Genomic DNA, 21,839 nt, shown 5'->3' with positions numbered 1-21,839 from the left:
ACCGGAAACGCAAGTGTCCGCGAATAAAGAAGAGGGCTGTGGCTTCGCCCACTGTCGGACGTCAGCGCGCCCTCACCTTGCGGTCCGACAGTAGCTATAGTAGAAAGATGTGCTCTAAATGTATCACCGCGGGACCCGGCCGTATCGCGTGCCTATATCTCTGTATGTATTGGCTCGCTTTGAGCGAGGCGGTTTCTGCTGGGCTTGCCCCGCACACGAGGACGATGGAATGGGCCGCCAGCGGACGTGTACACTGCACTGTGTTACACCGCGCGACATCCTGTGGTTGCTCGCACCGTTCGCCACTGCATGCGATTTGCGCCGGAAGCAATTAACGTTACAGTGATCCGCAATTACCGTGGCACGTGTGCATATTGTCGCCGATAAGGACGAAGTCGCCATCTCCCGGCCACTGTTCGGGTGCCAAGTCACCGTGAAAGTGATCGCTGAAAGCGCTCCGGGCCGGGCGAAATCAGTTAATGAACCCGGCCACAACGATGGGGTCGACGCACTAGCAGTGAAAACAGCTGAGAAACTGTAGCATACCGGCTTCTCGAGCTGGTGCTTCCGATTACGTCTTACAAAGTAAATAAGGACTGTTTGGTCTTTTGTCTTTTCTCCTGGGCTTTTTTCCTGGGCTGTTCGCCTTCCACCTTGACTTGCGTAACCAACTTCCTTCCTAACCATGGCGCCCGCTGTATACCTTCTGTGCAGTAGACACGCCTACTGGATTCGCACGTAATAGGAATCATATTTCGGCGTTTTTTCTTCTTTCTTTCTTTTTTCTGCTTAACGTTCTTAATTCCAAGTTTAGTTAACCAACCCAGTTAGCACAATTCATACGATTGCATAAAAGAAAACTAGGCGTCCCTCTCATTTGCACCTTTTCTTTCCCACGTGTTGCTTGTCTGCGTGCTGCACAGAGGGCGTCTTCCTTGAATGCGAATCGTGTACGCTTGGATTGGTCGCAGGCCTGCTGTCGCTCGTATTCACTCCCGTGACATTGTATTTCGCAGGTCACTTACACGTCTCTTTGTATTCGCATGCGTCAGCCATGTGATTTCCAAGGAGATCCCGTGGCAGGAGGGAAAAGAAAACAAAGGGAGTCTGAGGGAGGCTCATGTTTGCTCGGCACCTTTTCTTACCGGTCGCCAAAGCTGTCCTGCGGCGCCGTTCTGTATGAGACAAGACAGCAGGTGACGTCGGGCCTCGAGACAATGCACTGTCGCGATTGCATCGAGCGGCGGCCCGCGAACTGTGCCACCCGAGGCGACGCAATGCCTTGGTGCACAGGTGCGCGCCTCGCGAGAAAGACGAGAGGCGTCAGCAGCGCCGCGGCTAATTGAGATCACGAGGAGGAGGGGAAGGCTTTGGCGGGTCGTAGCGCGGATTTCTGGCGATGACGCGCGCGCGGCGGTTTCCTTACGTAGTCGACCGTCCTTGGGCATATCCTGACTTGACCGCAATCATTCTGGGGCCCCCCGAATCATAACTCAAGCGTCCGCGCTGGGCCTCTTCCTGACGCCGTCTCCTTGAAACGACGCGAGAAATATAGTCGCAGATAAAAGGGCCCGGCTGAGGGAGTGTGTAGGCAGACACCAGAAGGCTTCATTTCATATTCCGATCGCTTCGCCGTCGTCATTAGGTCCGCGTAATGATGACAGCTGCATTGGGCCTGGCATCGAGGCTACGCACGTGACGTCACGGCGCGCGCGAAGCCAACGGGGGAGCCGCGTCGCCGTCGCGCCTCTGTGACTCGCGGCGTTGCCATTGTTTGCGGCGCGTCCTTTTTAATTGGGCAACACTTGATAACGATCTGCAACCGGCCGCGGAGACCCGGGCGCTCGTACCCTCGCCCTCTTCTCTCGCGATGCCGCAAGTTATGACCGCCGAGCCTGACGACGACGGTTTCCAGGTCGCTCGTTTCTGCCGCGATGGCCCGTCTACGCCGCGTCCTCTTTTCCCCCTTTCTCAACAGCCGTTCGTTAAGAATTGCGGAGCGTCGTCGATTCCGCGATTCCTCTTCACTGTTGAAGCGCGAAGCATATTAGGATCAGTAGTCACTTGACCAAGTCACTAACAGGCTTTAAACGAATTCGCAAACGGTGCAGCCTCGACTCCTGACCGCCTGGTTACGCTGGGGACAATTTATGCGTCACAGACCGCGCTCTCGCGAGCGCTGCACCTTCCCGCGAGTCTAGCTCGGCCTGCTCAGCGCCCGCGCAGCGCACCATCCCGAGTGGCACGTCCCCTTTCGGCGGCGACGCGCTCGGCGCAACGCTGTGCCACGCGGCAGACCCCCGCGTCAGTCTTGCGGCAGCCGCGCCGATTTCCCGCGGCGGCTTGATTGAAAACAAGCGGCAAGGTCGCGGGGATCGTAAAAGCGAGCCTTGGTCTGCGCTATAGATTGCGCGGGCCAAGGTGAGGCGCCCGCGCGCGCGCGCGCCTCTTCGCTGCCGCAGGTGCCTGGGCGGCCGCCTTCTCGGGCGCGATCACCGCCTCCGGGCCGCGGACGCCCAGGCATGATCGGCGCGCACCGCCACGTCGAGGCTGGTGCGGATACACCGTCTCGCGCAATGTATGCCGCCCGCACGCGCGGACGAGTCGGCATATTCCACCACCCGCTCGGATCCCAGCAAACCGAGGGCAATGCGATCAGCTTGTCTAGCGGCCGGAGCTATCTATAGACCGGCGCGGTAGAACTGCCATAGTACGTTTCCGACGTTTGGCGCGCCTCGATCTATCGTAAACGTGCTTGTATTGCTACGATGAACAGGCCAAGTTCACGTATAATCGCCATTGATGACAACAGGCGCCACATTGCAATCATCGCTGCTTAACATGCTCGCGTGCTGGTAGCCACGCCTTGCTCTCAGTATTTTTCCAACATGCGTGGGAAACGCTAGGCGGTAACTTTTGAAACCAAATTAATGCGACTGAGATGTTTTGTGCACGAAAAGAACTCCCTCGGTGAGCACTGAGATTTTATGAGCACATTTCATCGGCCGTTGCGTGTGTCACATACGACAACTGTGTGTTCAGGAAGAAAGAAAATACCCTTGGGTTCCACCGAGACGTGACTGTGTTGTCAAGACTGCCGCCGCGTTCTTTCCTAAATCCGCTTTCCCGCGCACGTGACGGCGCAGGAGACTGTAATGGCGATCTTTTACAGTGTAGTTCTTGCCTTTTCCTGCGTATGCACATTCTGCCTATGCGGAACTCAAAAAAGTGGCTGACACTTTCTGAAGTATAGTTGTAATTTGACGCTTCATTTTGGGATTAGCATAGATACCCGATGTTTGTCGGGCGGTGTCGTTATGCAGGTATGCAGATTCCGCAGTTTCGAAAATTGTCTTTGGGTCAGCAAAGGCCTCTCAATATATACAGGGTGAACATTTTCAAGTTTTATAGAATTTTTAAATATAGCCTGTTGCATATAACATTATTCTAGTGCTTGAGCTGGATTGCTCAGAGAGACGGACATGACTTACAGGAGTAATCGAAGAACATATTTAACTAATTAAAAAGAATCCACTAATTAGCTCCTGAATTAATTTTAAGGCACATATAGCCATTTACGAATTGTAGCCGGTGAGTTTTTATCCACTTGGAATTAATTTCCGGAATGACGCCAATCCGGAGATATGTGTCATCAAACTTGCCGTATAAATGCACTGTTGTACCACTTTTTTTAACAAAACGCTCTCCTATGCATTGAACCGCAAAAGCAGCAGGAACGCCGGTGGGTTTCGTTCAACACTTAGGCAAATAATTCTCGAAAATAGTGTCATCTAGGAAATTCGTTTCAAGTGGACTATGTCTTACAAGATCACCGGCTACAATTCGTAAATTGCAATATGTGCCGTAAAGTAATTAAGAAGTTAACCATTGTATATTAGTTGAATATGTTGAATATGTAGTCGAATATTGTCTCGATTTTTCGTGCTATTAATGTCCGCCTCTTCGAGCAGTCCAGCTCAACGACAAGCATTATGCTATCTGCCACAGGCGATCTTTAAAAATTCCATAAAACTTGAAAATTATCACCCTGCATGCCACGAAGTGGTTTCGGGAAATGGAATCTTTGCAATGTCAGCTGCTAAGAGCTCATCCGAGCGCGCTTTGCAGCATCCGTCCCCCGTCGTCCATCCGTCCGGGCTTCGGTGTGTTCTGGGGCGGTTTTTAATGAGTCCACACAGTTAGCTGGTTGCAGATAGTGAGAAGCATATGCGTAGACACTGGTGAATCTGACGCCTGTTTTCTGTAGTCTGACTTCTTGCACTCTGGCGTTCGGTAGTTCGTGATCAGTATTTAATTAAAAATTGATAGAGACCTATCTAAGGCTATTTAAATTTGTTAGTCCAAAAAAGCAAAAAAGCGAATTGTAAAAGAAAAGAAAAACTAATAGAAGTTTCCAGCCGGAGATTCAACTTGCGACCTGACGATTCTGAACCCAGTATCTAACAAGTGCACCTCGCTGGACGTGTTTGCGGTCGTACATTTCGGCCATGTCAACAGTAGGAATCTCCGTCTGCGCTGATGTTTACATTTGTATGTTGAGAGCCCTTTCACTTCGCCAATCAACTTCCGCTTCTGTAGAAAAGCAAAAGTGTCGTTCCCATCGACAAGTGCTCCGTGAAGTGCTAGAACATCGATTTTGCTTTACGATATCTATATCAGTTAAGAAGTTGAGAAATAGACAACGGTGACCGGGAAAACTGTTATGTTACTGTTAATTCCGACAGCTGTAGACATACAATCACAGTCGGTCACTGTCGCCGCATACTGCCACCCCACAGCACAGTAGCACATGCAGCACTATAAACATCTGTTCAGGCTACAGCCGCTTGTCCAGTTCTGTCGCCCTCGAAAACCGCAACAGTGCCCTCGTCGCCCTCTGCTGCGATGGCTTGTGATGGCGGCATTTTAAAAGAAGTTCCTCTATGAGGGGTCTTCGTCAAAGCGCGCTATCGCGATTGCGAGTGGTCGTCTCTGTAAATTATAGCGAGGACAGTCACAAAGAAGGTGTTGAAAAGTCTCCTCGTTACCACAGTCCTCACACGAGGCGTCGTCGGCCCACCCGATTCGGAAAGCAAAAGACTTGGTGAAGGCCACCCCTAGCCATATTCGACAAAGCAGGGTAGCTTCGCGACGGCAGAGTCCAGCTGGAATGCAAAGGCGTAGAGAGGAGTCGAGATTCTGGCGTAGAGAGGAGTCAAAGCGCTTCTGTCGCGACGTCAGAACTTACGTCGTTGCGATATAAAGTGGCGCATTCCTAACGCCACAACAGAAAGTGTCTGTCGTCGCGACAGAGAGCGCCTGCTGCGACGTGTGAATCGCTGTCCCGATAGAAACTTGTTGGGGCGCCTTCAGGACTCTTGTCTCGACAGGACGTTTCTGTTGCGATTTCCGAACTCTTGGTCGTCCCCACAGAATCTTTGTGTTGCGATGTCAGAATTTCTGCCGTAACGTGAGAATCGCTGTCGCGACAGAAAGTTGCTGTTGCGACTTCAGAACTCTTTTTGTGACGAGAGACCGTTTCTGCTGCGGCTTCCGAACATTTAGTTATCGCTACAGGATGTTTCTGTAGCGACGTCAGAAATCAACTTCAGAAACGTCAGGAACTTCTAACGGACGACAGAAATTTCTGTCGTCTTTTCAACTGTGTGTGTGTGTATACATACATATTATTACTCGATTGAACGAAACCCGATTTTACGAAGTTGTCGATTTAACGAAGTTTTTCCTGAAATGAGTAGAAAAAGATGTGATTTCTTTCTAATTTTGACAGAGACGGTTTCTCCTTCGGGCGTGCGCTTTGAAGCTATCGCGTTAAATGATCTATAGTCGGCATGATCACATCCCTAGCTTTATTGTGACGAGGCTGCACGCTGCGCCCATGCACGGAACAGCCGACTCAACACCTCCTCGGTGGGGGCGGCGCTGGTTGCTTTCGTTATTTCATGGTTTATGCGACAGATGCCGACTACCGCCACAGAAGCCGCGGTAGCCTTTGTGTGCCGCTACAATTTTAGATTTCGAAGCACGGAAAAATTGCTTTCTCGATTTTATGAGAAAGCGTAGCGGCATTTAACGAAATAATTCGCTCGTGGTCATCACTTCGTTAAATCGAGTTTCAACTGCGCGCGCACACACACACACACATGTATATATACCATACCAACTAAAGGTTCTGTAGATCTGCTTACAGTTATTCCTTAAATATTCGATCAGCTGCATCGCATTGTCTTCACAGTCACAGTTCACAAGAATAGTATACATGCTGGTAATTGACGCGCGCATATCGTGGTAACAGACGAACAGCGCCAGTAACATCCGGAGACGCACAGCCACGGGCCCCTTCGTGGCTTCACGACAGCGAATGCTTTCGTGGCTTCACGACAGCGAAAAAGGAGCGCTGTTGGCGTCGAGCGAGACGCACCGGTCGTTGCATATCCAATGGCCTGTTTACGTTTCATAAACGTATATACGGGCGTGGCATCGGCCTTATGCTGCCGCCAGGCATGCTGCCGTTTAATGCGTTTCTTTCTTCTCGTTCGCCCGTTCCTGCGCCCTTTTAGAAGCTGGCGACTTAGCGATGCATTTCTGCTCCGACTTGAATTCGAGCGAAGCCAATTTCAAGCGGTGACATTCTGTTTACGCTGCGGGATGGCCGGCTCCCCCCGCGAGCCATGCTTGTGCGACCCATTGTTTGTGGAGCCACCCCCCCCCCCCTCCCCCCTATGTCTTTCCATTCTTCCCGTCTTGCTGAACGCTGCTTGCTGCTGCCACTGCTGCTGCTGCCGGCGGCTCTCCCGTTCTGCTGCGCCCGACGCGCTTTGCATATTTTTTGAGGTGGCTACGGGGACCCCAGAGCCCGCGTTTTTTGCTGGCTAGCGGCCAATCACCTGTGCTTGACACTCTGCGGACGACAAAACAACGGCACACGCGTTAACGCTGCATGGGAGAACGGCAGGCCGGGCACACCTGACAGAAAAGCGGCCGAGGCGCGGGTCTGCCGGCGCCGAGAACGGAGGCGTCGCAAACAAAAACGCGGGGGAGGCGAAAAGGCTGATGGAGAACACGAAGAAAAAGCAGCGGCGCGTAATTGTTTTTTGTAGCTTCCTGTTCGTCGTCCGCTGTCGAGAGAAGCCGGCCGCTCTCAGCGCCGCGCAGCGAGCGACCAGGGCGCGCGTTTTCTTCTGCGTCTGTCACAGCGTTTAGCGATGTAGCGACGCGCGCCAGAACGTTCGCGGGAGTTGTTTCAAAACGGCCGTCAAATATTTATAGGCAGACCTATGCTCTGCGGCTCTCCGTCTCTCAACTCGGATTTTGAAACCCGAGTCTTGCGGGGACAGACTGGCTTCGGCCGGCCCTTGTCGCGACGCCGGTTGCGTGGCGGGGGATCCTGGCGGAATTGATTGTTCTTCCCCCACTCTTGGCTCCCGACAAGCTTTATGCTTTTACGGTTCTTTTCAAGAGGGGGGACGCTTTTCTCCATCGCTGCGTTAAACGTTGTGCTTTCTTTCTTCGCATTTATTGCGGCCGTTCCTTAGTCGATTATATATGCACATATATACTTTTACGCTTGGACCTTTCGTTGTGTTTTTGGGAGTGTGTTCATGTGCAAGCGTGTTTGTGTGTGCGTGTGTTTCAAGAGAGCTTCAGGCGCGCTCCCTGGGTGGGAAACAATAAGTCGAAGAATAAGCTTTTGTTTCATGTCCGTGTTAAAGAAGAAACGAGTATTTAAATGTTGAAGGCACGCAGCAACTTTTCACTGCTGAGAAAGTGAGTGTGCCCTGCGTGTCGGACGGAGATCTCACGGCGTTAGGAAGACGTTCACCACATTCTCCAGGAAGCTGATTTTACTAGAAAGTTCGTAACCTTGGAATTCGTAATTCGTAAAGCAAGGTCGTAATTATGAAAGCTCGATACCTCGCGTCTGCGTGTGTAGCGGAGCTACAGGGTTTTGAATATATATATATATATATATATATATATATATATATATATATATATATATATATATATATATATATATATATATATATATATATATATATATATATATATATATATATATATGCCGTTAACGGTAGTTGTGTTCGAAAAGCAGCCAATCACCCCGCTTCTGCGACATCGCAAACCTGTCGAGACAGACAACCCATCATTTCCCATCATCATTTATTTTTCCTTAAGGACCCCTGTCGGGGTATTACATTAAGGGGGGTTACAGAAGATAAGGATAGAAACAACGATATGGTTATACTCAGGCAGTGGATTCGTATTAAAACAAACAGCAATAGCAACAACAAAAAAGTCAAGAGGCACACTGAATAGAATGCAAAAGCAAATCAGCAGAACAGTCACAATGTGAGACGGCAATCGCAAAAGAATGAAGGCACAGTGCGGTCATTATAAGGTTGGGGTTTAAGGTGATCAGTAAGCAGCTGCTTGAAGATAATGGGGTTGCGCTCATTGACAACTCCATCTGGTAAATTGTTCCACTCTATAATGGCGCTAGGCAAAAACGATTGATTAAAGGAAAATGTTGAACCATGCAAGCGTTGGATGCTGCAAGATTTAAAAAGGCGACGACATGTACGGGTTGGTGGGGTTAGAAGCCTTCCATGCAGTTCGGGGGAAGTTATAATAAAGTCGCTGGAAAAGGCACAGTTTTGCAATTTTCCGACGCAACACCAATGGTTCGAGTCCTAGAGATGATTTAATCGCACTGACACTTTCTTCACGGCTGTATACCTGGAAGTGATGAATCTAACGGCACGATTCTGTATTGATTCTAATATAATAATTAAGCTTGGTGCGGGCTCCAAATAGCTGAGGCGTATTCAAGTTTACTTCGAATAAAAGTTTCATAAGCTAGTTTTCTTGTGGATGAGGGGCACAACGCAAGGACACGTCTGACGTAACCAAGTGATTTATTGGTGTCGGTAGCCAATTTTGTTATATGGTCGGACCAGGTCAACTTGCTATTAATAGTGATACCGAGATAACGATACGATTCAACGGTGGCTAGGGCTGTCGAGTTAAAAAAATACGGGTGATCCTTCTTAGAGTGTTTACGGGATACCTGCATAACTTTACATTTGGAGATGTTAAGTTTCATTAAAGAGTTGGAACACCAGGTTTCTAATGAATGTAAGTCTTTTTGGAGCATTTTTGCATGGTCGGTTGGGTCTGTAATGCGACGGTAGTTGCGACGGTATAAGCCGACGGGGAGTATAGGACCACTCGGACTGTGCCGTCCTCGGCGACCGGCGGATCGTGCTACCCAAGGCTGAGAGCCTCCTCCCCCTGGCCGAAGCACGCCGTTGCGTCCATCTTTGAACATTCTGCAGCCCTGTGCCGATCGGCAAACGCCACGTTTTCGGAACACGTAAATAAACAGTTGTTTCCTTGCAAAGATGTGTAGTCTTTGCTAATCTAGAAAGAGAAAAGGCGATAGACGAAACGCGATAACTGTAAGCTATTGACACTACTCTGACTGCATAGCCTGCTGTCGCTTAAATTCTCGGCGCTATATCTCATTTGTTTTCTTTGTCTTGTTTTGTTTTTTGCTTTTTTTGTTTGTGAACTCTGAGATGCTGCATCGTTGTTAGAAAGATGTAGTGCGGAATAACGCCACGTATGCGTTACCGGGTAAATTTGACACGAGTAACACCTGTCCTCTGGTTAGCATGCATGTTCCTCAGGCTTGTGTACGTTCGTTTTACTCTTACGTCATTCGTGGTTTTCTGAAGCCTAGCGCAAGCCAGAATTTCAGCACCGCAAATAACAAGACAGCGCACTTGACGGCCGACAGGGGAAGAGAAAGACTACGACAAAGTGCCTTCAAAGCGCCCCGTGGCACCGAGCGCATGAAAATTAGCGCGCCTGTACGGCTTCTCCGATCGCCGAGCGCGGTCTGTTCCATGTCGTTCGGGTTCCCATATCGGATGGACGAGCTCCACCGCAAGGACAGCCAAAATAACTCACGGTCTGGTTTTCTTTCGCGCGGCACCCGTTCTTATTACTTTTCACCGTGGTGTAATCGAATTCGTCGCCTTGTGCGCTGCGGCTCCGTCGCCGCGCAATACACGGCCCCGCGACGGCGGTTCGCGAACGGGACGCGTCTTCCAGCCAGGGCGCGTCTTGCCTCTCCAACTTTTTACTTTTGGCGAGCCCTTTCCCTCTTACATTTATCCTTCTTTTTTCGGGGATCCCACGTTGATTTCCTTCGGCACGGCGCCGTTTTCATTCTGCGCGGCTGTAATAAAACATGATCGACGGTGGTCAGAAGTGGACGGGAGCGCCCGCGCCAGACTCTGGTTTTCGTCCAGAGGCCCCAATCAAATTTCGCGCCGCGCGGAAAGGGGCGCCGCGCGAAAAAAGACGGGCGAGGCAGGGGGGAAAAAAGCGCGCGAGTGCGCGCGCTCTCCGCGGCGCGCCTCGGGAATCACGGCCGCCCGTGTAATTGTGATTGGCGCGCTCGGGCTTAATTGTACTCGCAGCGGCCTCCGTCGTAAAGCTGCCAGCCGCCGTCCGGGCTCCGCGGGCCGCGCATCGGCGCGCTGTGCCCGCCGTCTGAGCCACGGCGTCGCCGCTCGCATGTCAACGATACCGCGGCAGGCACGCCGTGCGACCTCGTCAAGCTAACCGCTGCAGCGGCCACTCGCTGGTCGCGCGTCTATAGCGCGTGGGAACAGCTTGATGGTCCTCCCCTTGCTTGCCACCGGGTAGCACTTATCATGCACAGCTCTGCACCAACGCCGCCGCGCTTTTCCCGAAGCAGCGTGGACGTTACCCTTTCACCCCTCTTTCTGGCGAGCATCGTGCACCGTCTCGCGATGGTGTCTGGCGCGGCAACGTTGCTAACCGCGTCGACGGCGTATGGACGTGCGGGGTCAGAGCGTGCGCACGTTCTCGTAATGTTGAGACACTTGAAAAGCCGGAAGCATTATTTTTTTCGCTTGCTTCGGAAAGGCCCGTGGCATTCGGTTCCAGGCTTGCAGTTCGTGCGCTGAGAAGAGTTGCGTGCATTATATAGCATGTTCTGTGTGCTTGGCGAGGCAAACATTTATAGCATCAATTAAACGATCTCTCTCCCCCCCTCTCTCTCTATCTCTCTCGGGTGCCGCGCCGTGGCAGACGCTTAATTCATGGCAGTATGGTGAAACCGCTTGTGTACACTCGAGCAGAAGCTCAGAAAGGCATGGAAGGGGAGGAGGAACAGACTATGCGAGGGGGCGGTGAAAAAGGAAACAACAACAACAACGACGATGACGACGATGACGACGAAAAATCATGCTTAATCAACGTCAGCTTACGTGGTTTGGCACGATGCACCTCGGTGGAAACAACTTATAGTAGCCCTCGGACTTCGTTTGTGTCACGATCAGTAGTGTCACAATAGGTCGATCTGAATCAAATATGTATTTGTGATGTAGTAACGATTGTAACGCTGTGCTCAGGTGACACAGGTTGCATTAAATGTCCTATGCGTAAGAGCATTGAAACATTGAAACGTCGAGAGGTGCTCGTGTGTTATTGCACTGTGTGGTGCGTGACAGCCTCTCGAGTTTAGCAGCGTAACACGCCACCATGGTGGTTTGCGCTAGTTATGGAAATTGTAATTGCGGGAAAATGTATCGCCTATTAGTCAATAGAACGAACTGAAATAACAGAAGCACAGTGGATACAGAGAAAGGCGCACACCTAGGAGTACATTATATGCAACTCAAGAAGATCGTCGGAAGGATTTGACCAGCCCCAAACGTCCGTCAGTGTGCCTTTAACACCACAAAGCCCAGCGTGTCCTTTTCGATGCGCCAAGCTTGATACCTCAAAATGCAGGAATCGACGCGCGAAACCAACAGTAGCCTTTCTGGCACGCTGAAGCGGCGCTTGAGTTGTGGATAGCTCAGCATATCAATGACTAAATGATTACTTTACTATTTAACTTTTGGCTCAAATATTATTTCATAATTTTTTGGCACGAATTTACTCGGTGACCACGAACAATTGTGAGCAAGTTTTTTTTTTTACTTTCTTTGGTTTTGAATGCAATTTCGGACTTTATGGGGTTAAATCGGGACCTCGTGACACTGTATACTACCTTGTTCGAATTGGTTGCATGATGCAGAAATCTTGGCGCGTTTTACTTACGCTTCTATGCTTTGAAGAATGATTATATGAGTACACCAGTCGCGCCCCCTAAAAACAAAAAACAAAATTGAAAGAAAGAAAGAAAGAAAGAAAGAAAGAAAGAAAGAAAGAAAGAAAGAAAGAAAGAAAGAAAGAAAGAAAGAAAGAAAGAAAGATGCAAGCCGCTCGGACCATGTGGATCACTCGTTTCATGTAACACGAGGCTTTGCGACGTTCTGCATTCTCGTTCGCGGTGCGTGCACATCCATTCATGCCCTGAGCAGAAAGACGGATCGTTCTGTTTCCGACACATTTGAATCGCGTTTAACCGCGACAGCTGCGGCCAGGACCTGTGCTGCGACGCGGCGGCTGCTCTTCTCACGAGCGGCGCCCTGCTGACACCGCGGCTTTCAATTACTCAGTGCCGTGGCGAATAACCATATTTTCACTTTTGCCTTTCCTCGACATCAGTTTTTTTTATATACGCTTGCCTGCGTGCAACATATACCATTTAGTTAACTAATATTTCTCTTCGTGCCTTTCGTTGATCGCGTGCACATCTTCTTCGCAGTTCCTACTTTTTGAACTCCTCATGAATTGCGGACAGCTGTCCTATAGAGTACCGAACCTGATCATTGCATTCGCTTAATCGTAAGGTGGGCTGCTCCGCTTATGAGGAACTATACAGAAGGACAGTCCTGCCCGAGGTCGCCACCCGGCCTGGATGTACAGAAAAAAATAAAACGTAATAACACCGCAGATCATGAACGAGTATGTCACTGTGTTACTCAGAGGTGAGAGCGTTTGAGTCCTCTGCGGCAGCAGTCTTCGTGGCCGTAACGCAACCCGAAGAGATTCAGTCGCTCCACCGACGGTCTAGAACCCGCATAGACCACGTCACTGTAGTTTCCTGAGCTGTTGATGGCGTCATATTTAGTACGCGTCCCATTTCCGGCTGGCAAGGGCCTCACTCGTTTAACGCCTCATATGCGTGCATCCCGCGTTCATAGTTTAAGCTCAAGTGTGCCGCGGCCCGTGGATGCAGGCTCACTTGCTTCCCCAATATTACCTTTAAAAGAAGAGGGAAAGAAACAGCGACAACAACAATAGAAAACAAATAAACTAACCACTGCTGGTCCGTAAGAGCTGGAAAGTGCACGTGCGTATACGAGTGCCTGCCCTTCGAGCGGACAGCTTTGCCTCTCTGTGAGGAACAGAACACGCGCTCGCCGTGCGCGAAAGATATACGCGTGTTGGAATGCGTCTACTCTATATGCCACTTGGCGGAACGCCGTTCACATGGCGCCACGCACACCGGATGAACTATATGCTCCCCGTAGTGCGTCTGTTCGTGCGCTTGCGCGCATACACGTAAGAAAACATTGCCTAGAGTAAAATTGGAGCGACTGTCTTTGCCAGCGCATGTTTGCACTCTGAAGTTTATTGGCCCATTCACATCGGTCTGCGGCCACTCATTTAACATAGCGCGGAAACTTGTTATGCTAGAAATATGCATGTCAGGGTCGAACGGGCGACTCAGCTCGCACTCGGGCGCGCACTTCGTGTCGCTGAAATTCGGGTCAAGGCAGCGCGTCAGCTGCGCTCGCGTCAAATCTTCTCTGGCAGCTGTGACTTCTCTCTCTACTTCTTGCAGCGATGAAAGCGCGCATTACTCGCCGAAGCGAGGACAGATCCGTGCGGTCATTTGCAAGCATCAATGGCAGGTGCAGTCGTTGATCCCTGCAGGGGGCAGTTTCGGTGAGAAAAAACAAGGTATAGGAGGCAGAGAGAGCCGGTTGCGTCCGCTGTCCTCGCGGAAGAAAAAGACCCGCCGTGGTTGCTTAGTGGCTATGCTGTTGTGCGAGGTCGCGGGATCGAATCGTGGCAACGGCTGCAGCCTTTCTATGGGGGCAAAATGCGAAAATATACATGTTAAAAAAGCCCAGATGGTTTAAATTTCTGGAGTGCCCGACTACGGCGTGCCTCATAATCAAATCGTGGTTTTGGCACGTAAAACCCCATAATCTAATTTTTTTTTTAAGAAAACGCAGAAAAAAACGGGGTGGGGGAAGTGGAGAGGAGCTCTAACGTCCCGTAGCTGCACTGATGACCATGGCGTAGTGGCTCCGGGATAATTTCGGCAGATGGGGTTCTTTAGCGTATACACCCAAAGCACGGTACAGGATAGTTTCTGCTTTCTGGCACCGTAGAAATGCGGCCTCTGCAGACTGGAATCGAAACAGCTAAATCTGAGGCATCGATCATTACCTATAAGGTACGTGCTGAAAAAGTATGTTTCTTCAGACAAGTGTCACTCTCCTGTTGACGCAAATCGCCTTTACAGCATTTTAAATGTGACCGATATAGTTAAAGCGACGCTGTAGCATTTCAACCTGCTGGCATATACGTTCTGGACATCTTTGGGCTCGGTATGGCGCACAGGCCTATAAAGACTATACGGCTATACCGTTTTGTCGCCGCAGAAGATCTTAAAGACATGCTGACCAAGAATACTGTTCCATGTTTTTACGAAATGGGAGCTCACTCGAAATGGCAGCCGATCGCATTGGCTAATGAAGTGATCATGAGTGCAAGTAGATTACTTGTACTGTGGGATTCTAGCAGGTGGAACACATTTCAGCGCGCGATGGTCCGACCAAATCTAACCACGCATGCGCACGCGTAGGACAGGCTACTATACATAGCTTACGCTATGAAAACATCTGAGTAACTTCAGAAATCAGCTGCTTTGGTTAATGTTTCAAAACACGCTAACCAAGGATTCCTTCTATAGGGACAATGCTACTGCCTTCGTGGTATATTGCAGCTAATGTTACCAGGTCTTTCCACAGTGCTTTTGCAGTGGAGCTGTTAGGAGCTCGCTGGGTTTCTCTTGACGTGCGCAGCTTCGCCGAGCTGGCGAGGGAGAGCTGAAAGAGAGCGAAAACAGAGTATAAAAGTAGCATCGCGCAGAAGAGCGACGCGGCGAGGGTGGGTAGAACCTAGCGGGGGAGAAGGAGCGGCGCGCACGCGAGCGAGGAACGTGGTCCGGACGCGTGTCCTTTCCTGTGGCGCGCGAGGCAGGGGGATCAGGCGAGGGAGGAGGGGCGTTCTTCTGCGGCGGCTGCTAGGGTGCCTCGATGTTCTCCTCACCCGCCGCTCCTTACAGAGAGGAGACAACAGCGGCGTCTACTACGGCGTTGGCCACGCGAATCGTGGACGCCGTAGTAGACGCCTCTGGCGGACGCCGTAGGGACGCGTCGCCGGCGCTCGTTTGCCTTGTGTGCAGTTTGGCACTAAATTACTGGCCTTGCTCCAGCTCCACTGGTCTCCACTGGCTTGTGCTAGCAGAGCCACGCATAAGTTTTTGCAGTGAACGCTGCCACACGTCGTTCGCCCGTATCGCATCGTGTTCATGTAAACGATGCGTCCCATAGTTTCAGTTTCAGTTTATTATTCGTTCATAACAATTGGTTACAAGAAATGGTATACAGACAAGGGTCCCAAAGTTGCTACACCGGGACCAAGAGTCCCGGTGCAGAAAGACTCATCGCATTAATCCGTCAGAGACGGGCCAGGTTCAGAAAAAAAGTCGCGTTCGAGAGCTCCATGCAAGCGGCTATAGCGCATCGCACCAGAATATGGACGGGAGACCGGAATAATTGTGAAACGTCTGGCGTGCATGCTGACAGAGCTATGTGCTGCTCGCCTCCGATGTGTGCTTGCTTGCCAACTTGCAATGCCAACTTGCACTTTAGACTTGTGGCATGGGGCGCTGCCACCCGTCGTCTGAGACTTCGTTTGCTGTTTGTAAACCGCGACACATCGCAGTGCGGATATGCTCTAGCGAGGTGGGTGCGGCTCTGTCACATTCACCCAATTAGTTCTGCCGTTTTTTTTTGTCCCCTATTCTTGCTTAAATGGATATGAGACCAGATGTCGGAGTCCATCATTTAAGTTGGCCACTCCTTGGCAAAAGATAGTTACAGACCTAGCGTGTGTCCTTGCTCAATGTCACGTATGCGCTTGCTTGACTTATACATATAGCCCTCTTCCTGGCATGGCTCATGGCGTGTTCTCGTAGTTTTCGGGCGTACATTTAAACAGGCAATCGCGCTTTTTCATATTAATCGCACTCACTCAACAAGATTATATAGGCTCGTATACGTACTCAGTGCGTGACGTCACACTGTTAATTTTGTTCTACCACTTTTGCGTCTATGAAATGCGCATCAGGCGCTTAGTTGATATTTCTACAATGCGGACGCGGCAGCTATGTTTGCGTACACATGGCTGTGAATGTTTTGTGTTTCGAGCGCAGTGTCAAAAGAGTGAAGAAGCTGACACTATGGACAACAAATCATAATAGACGAAAGCACACAAAGATAACTGTAGTGTTATCTCTCATGGCTGCATGAATCTAAAGAGGACTCGTCAAGCTCCGTATGAACCACGTGCTGTGTATTGTGAACTCCTTAGATGCTGAAGGTCACCAACTGTCCGTTCACTTTGTCTCGATGCGCGTCCCTTTATATTCCTTCGCCTGGATTAATTAAGTGCGTTTTACCAGAGCGTATACGAGCTTTGCATTATTTGCCTAAGTACTTACTTAGTCATGGTATTTTTCTCAGTTAGAGGGCAATATGCTTGCAATGCAAGCATGTGAAAAAGTGCATGCAAACTTGGTTGATGAGAGCTTATCTCGTAAGTTCGTGCTTGTGTACGTACGCATCTGTGCGTTTATGCTTGTCTCGAGACAGTATAATGATGCGTCAAGCCAGGGAGAGAAAAAAAAAACGAAGACAAAGAAACGAGAGAGGGTTTCCCAGGCGCTCATCTGCGAGGTACAGCGAGCTTGTTTACCGGGAGGAATAAAATAAGCGCACGTCTCCAGAGACCGTACGCGTATCACGGCTGTATCGCGGGACGAACAATGAACGCCGAAGGAGTCAGCGTGCCTCCCTGGCCGGCGCGGCGTGCGAGTAAATTTATCAAAGGTGACGCCCCGACGCCTGTCGTCTGAGAGCGAGATGCGTTGGCAGTGAGAGGTTCGCGACACTTGCGCACTCAGGTGCCGTGTGTGCGTGCATGTGTACGCGCGTCGTGACGCTGTAAAGTCGGCCAGGTTTCCGTGAGCCCCGCCTGCGTTCGAAGAGCCGCCGCCACGCGTTGGGGCGAACGCTGCGCGGAAGAAACCCGTAACTACGTGCGGATGCATGTGTGGTCGTCGCAGCTGGTATACGCGTGCGTCGGCCGCACTGCGCGCTCGTCTCCCATGACAGGCCGTACACGCAAGTGCGAAGACTACACCGCCGATGACATCGGTTGGCGACACTCGGCGCCTCGATGTGCAGCCGCTGCATGCGCGCGCTTAGTGAGCTGCATTGTCTCCGCGGCGCTGCCTGGCCTCGCGACCACGCACGGTGTGGCATTAGTTGCTGCTTGAAATGGACGCTCGTAAACCTCCGAATTTTGTGAATGCCTCCGCCTTTGCACTCTCTCTCTCTCTCTCTCCCTCTCTTTTCGTGGGCGTAACGTTTGAAGGTGTTTGTCTAAATTGGGTGCTGTATTTTCTAAGAATTTTTCTCCTCCGACGTGGTTCGATCATTTCCTGCCACCCGTCTCGCTGAGAAGGCAGGCGATAACGGCGCCGTGGTAGAACGCGAGCCAGTGACGAAGGGTAAAAAGACTACAAATTGAATGGAATCGTTACAAAAATAGCCGCAATCTTTGCGAAGAAAGCGATTGACAACGTCGCTTTCTTTCGAAAAGTTAACGTTTAGTTGTAATTGAACTTTGTGTGTTTATGTGTGCGGCGAGCTTGCGTGCGTCAATGTGCACGCGCCTCGTATTGCTAATCTCAGAGCACATATAACGTAATCTTATCGTAAATCGTATCGTAATCGTAAAAAGCGATCGACGTTCACTTCGTTGTGGAAGGTAGTGAATTACACCGTTACGGAGCGTTTAATTAGACAGTCAGCTGAGAAAAGTAAATTCAGTAGGCCAAGCTTCCAGAGGCCTGCATTACAAGGAAGAAAGACCAGTGTAACCCGCTCCTTCCCGAGTAGAACAACCACGCTTTTCAAACTACAAGCAAAATATTGTTTCATTCCACTGCAAAACTCGTTCGAGAACGCGACCCTGTACCGGTGACATGTCGTATATATGTCACCGACTGCAAGGTGCCCCACGCGCGATATATAGATAAGACGCGCGTTCAGTAATATAGAGCGGACATGCCTTCAATTCAAGTGTCGCTCTAGGCCAGCACTAATTAGCGCAGCGCGGTGCACAGCTCCATTTCGGGCGCACAACTTGATCTTTGTTGCGACCGGAGAAATCGCGTTCTGCACTGGGCGCCGCCATTCAGCCCGCGTTCGGGCGCAAACGAGCTTGTGACAACGTGTTACCACACGCGCGGAGCGCCCGCGGCAGGGAAACTCCCGACAACTGCGGGGGGAATTACGCGAGGAGTGCGACGCGACGTGACCCCGATTCAGAGTCAAGTGCCGCACGGAAAACATCTCCCTGCAGTAACGCGATGTCCGGCTCGCATGCCAGCTGCCCGTGTCCCCTCCTCGGCCCGGCACCCGCGGCACTCTCGGCGGGTGAAGTCGCGCGGGGCTCGCCTGACAGGTGCTATTCTCGCGCGCGCCGTGCTGGAGCACTGTTACGCTCATGCAGAGCACACCTTGCGATCGCATGTGCGCCGCCTGCAATCGTAAGAGCGGCCTTGTTACACTTGTATGAAAACAACTGTAACCCACTCCTGCCTGAGGTCTGAACCTAGACCGGCAGTACTGAAATAAATAAGTAAATTAAATGTGGTAGCACATGCTGACATGTAAGCGAAAAGGCGATATGCTGGACGCCCCAGCGATCGGGGGCTTCCCCTTGTTGACCAAGCTGACGTTCAAGAGAGAGAGCGGAAGAGCCAAGAAAAAAAAAAATCTCTTGCGGTGATGGTATATGTACATGGTGCCGTGAAAAATATTCTCAATCTCGTTTTATACGGAGAGGAGGGTTGCTTAGCTTTGGACGCTATTCGAGAGGGAGAGCAGCAGGCTAATTGATATGCGGTGTGTCGGAATATTTATATTCCTTCAGCGCATTTCAGTCGTTCGAAGATAACTCGGGGACCCTGAATTGAGCAGTGGCGCACGTTGTTGTGTTGAATAGAAACAGCACCATTCATGTACGGGAGAGAAGAGTTCCTTCGTATAGATTGTGCTGTAGGACTACAGGCTGCACTGAATGTATCCTTCTCTCTATGTCTCTCTCGCGTTTTATGGTGCGTAAATATTCAGTATATGTTATATTCAGTACTATCGTTTCGCGCTTACTGCCGTTGTCAGTCGACTTCGGCCCTGTTTCGGTGCGAAACGCCCGCTGAAGCGGTCGAGGTGGGTTGCAAGCAACTATTTCTTGCTCAGTAAGCATTCGCGCTAACTAGTTTTTTTTTTTAAATCTTGCGCGATACCGCGAACAGCAATTCATTTCTTTAACTTTGCAGAATTATTGATTCCACTGCACTCGCAGCGTCATATAAACGACGCGCCAGAATGTCACCTGCGTTCGGCACATGCCATGTGTGTGTGTGTGTGTGTGTGCGTGCGTGCGTGCGTGTGTGCGTGCGTGTGTGTGTGTGTGTGTGTGTGTGCGCGCGCGCGTGTGTGTGTGTGTGTGTGTGTGTGTGTGTGTGTGTGTGTGTGTGTGTGTGTGTGTGTGTGTGTGTGTGTGTGTGTGTGTGTGTGTGTGTGTGTGTGTGTGTAGTGGATTGTGGCTCCTATGCTTCTCGCTTGAAACACCGGGACCTCGCTCGTGTTAATTTGACTATCCGCTTTAAATCGCGCAGTCAATTAGCGGTATACCTAGGAGAGAGAGAGAGACACATTCGTTCTGCATATGACTCGGAGTGGCGACGAACAGTGACATATAACGGAGTAGTTGCATGCCTATACTATAAGTGGTATACTATAAGTATAAGAGATGGCGGAAGAGGCTGCCTTAGCACTGGCAATAGCCTCCAAGGAGAGAGAGAGAGAGAGAGAGAGAGAGAGAGAGAGAGAGGATAGGGGAAAGGCAGGGAGGTTAACCAGAGAAAAAAAACCCGGTTGGCTACCCTACGCTGGGGAGAGAGGGGAGGGGGAGGTAAAGTGGAAACAAAGTAGAGATAAGGAAAGGAAGGAGCATAGACACACAATCACAATCGGTCACTGTCACCGAACACTGTCATCGCACAGCACACTGACACTTGTAGCACTATCAACATCTGTTCAGGCTGCAGTCGCCTGTCCAGTTCTGTCGCCCTCAAGAACCGCAACAGCCTCCAAGGAGGCTAACATCGTAGTAAGCGACTGCAAGACAGCCGTCAAGAAGTATGCAAGAGGAAGAATCTCGCAGGAACTGCTGAGAATTTTAACAAAATTTCGTGAAGGTTGAGACGTTCACGTTATATGGGCACCCGCACACACTTCCCTTCCCAGGAACGAAATAGCGTACAACCTGGCTCGAGAACTGATGCGCCGAGCAGGTTACACGCAATACGGGGAACGCAGAGAGACCGGGTGACGAGCTTTAACGAGATCACCAAACTCTATAAATTGGGAAGGGCCCATTTCCCGCCGGCGCAGTCCTCGCTGAGTAGACGGCAAGCGACGGCATGGCGCTTCTTACAAACAGGTACATATCCGAACCCGGTGGCTTAGCTACCACCGCTACTACCCGAACCTTTACACGGATAGATCTAGATTCTATCAAGAAAGGTAGGACCTACAACATATGGTTTGGGCTTGTCCTCGGACACCCACACAGAATAATATAAACAAGACCTGAGAGCAGTGGGAGACCGCGTTGCTCATCTGTGCACCGGAAGACCAACGCAAGGCAATCCAGCAGGCCGAAGATGCCGCCAGGGCCCAAGGGCTCAAGGCCGTCATCTAGGTAGAGAGGCCTAGATCTCAGATCTGCTGTCCACAAATAAAGTTTAAGTGTTGCTTGAAAGGTTTAAGCACCACAGCCTTTACTATAGTGTTGCTCAACACAACACGCACATTGACAGTGTTTCGCATCTGCTTCGCACGCAGCTCTGAAAGTTATTTGCGTGTTTCCCGGGTCCTGTCACACGTTTTCTGTTTATTTATTAAAGCTGCTCTCAAGCCATTGACGCACTTGTGACAAAAAAAGTAGTGTGTGTGACTCTACCACTTGACATTTCTATAGCAACATATACCGCAATATCTCGTTAAGATGGTGAAAGAAAGCAATACCAATGGCTTCATTAACAACACCAAGAAGAAGCGCGGTGACATGCAATGAGCAGATATGAGCAGTGCGTCCAGTAATCCGGCAAACGCGGGTGGTTAGCCGGTCGAGCGGGGGCGTAAACGTGAGCGGCCAGATTCGTGGCGCTTGCTGGCGGTGCAAAGCTCAACCACACAGACACGAAGCCGATTACTACATTCTGTTTAGCTCCTGGTGTAAATTTTCGACAGCGGCGTAATCGTGTCCTCCATTGCGCCGCTGCCGAAAATTTGCGCCAGCAGCGAAGCAGCATATAGTGGGTTACTGTAATTTTAGCTCTGTGTTCGTCTGGTTGAACGCTACGTCACCAGGCGGCTGCACCGCTCCGGCCGCTCATGTTTACGCCCCTGCAAATCCGGCAATCCGTCCAAACCGCCCGCCCCCGTTTG

The 21,839-nt window shown here is 50.6% G+C and overlaps 1 protein-coding gene across 3 annotated transcripts in view; it reads left to right on the top strand.

Annotated features, from left to right (window-relative positions):
• LOC135906656 (protein tiptop-like) overlaps window positions 1-21,839 on the top strand; it is a 455,200-nt gene that overhangs the window by 405,308 nt on the left and 28,053 nt on the right. The window lies entirely within an intron of this gene.

This window comes from Dermacentor albipictus, chromosome 1 (assembly GCF_038994185.2).
Source record: "Dermacentor albipictus isolate Rhodes 1998 colony chromosome 1, USDA_Dalb.pri_finalv2, whole genome shotgun sequence".
Taxonomy (NCBI): domain Eukaryota; kingdom Metazoa; phylum Arthropoda; class Arachnida; order Ixodida; family Ixodidae; genus Dermacentor; species Dermacentor albipictus.
Note: the sequence above shows the minus strand (reverse complement) of the source record. Positions and strands in the feature narration are given on the sequence as shown.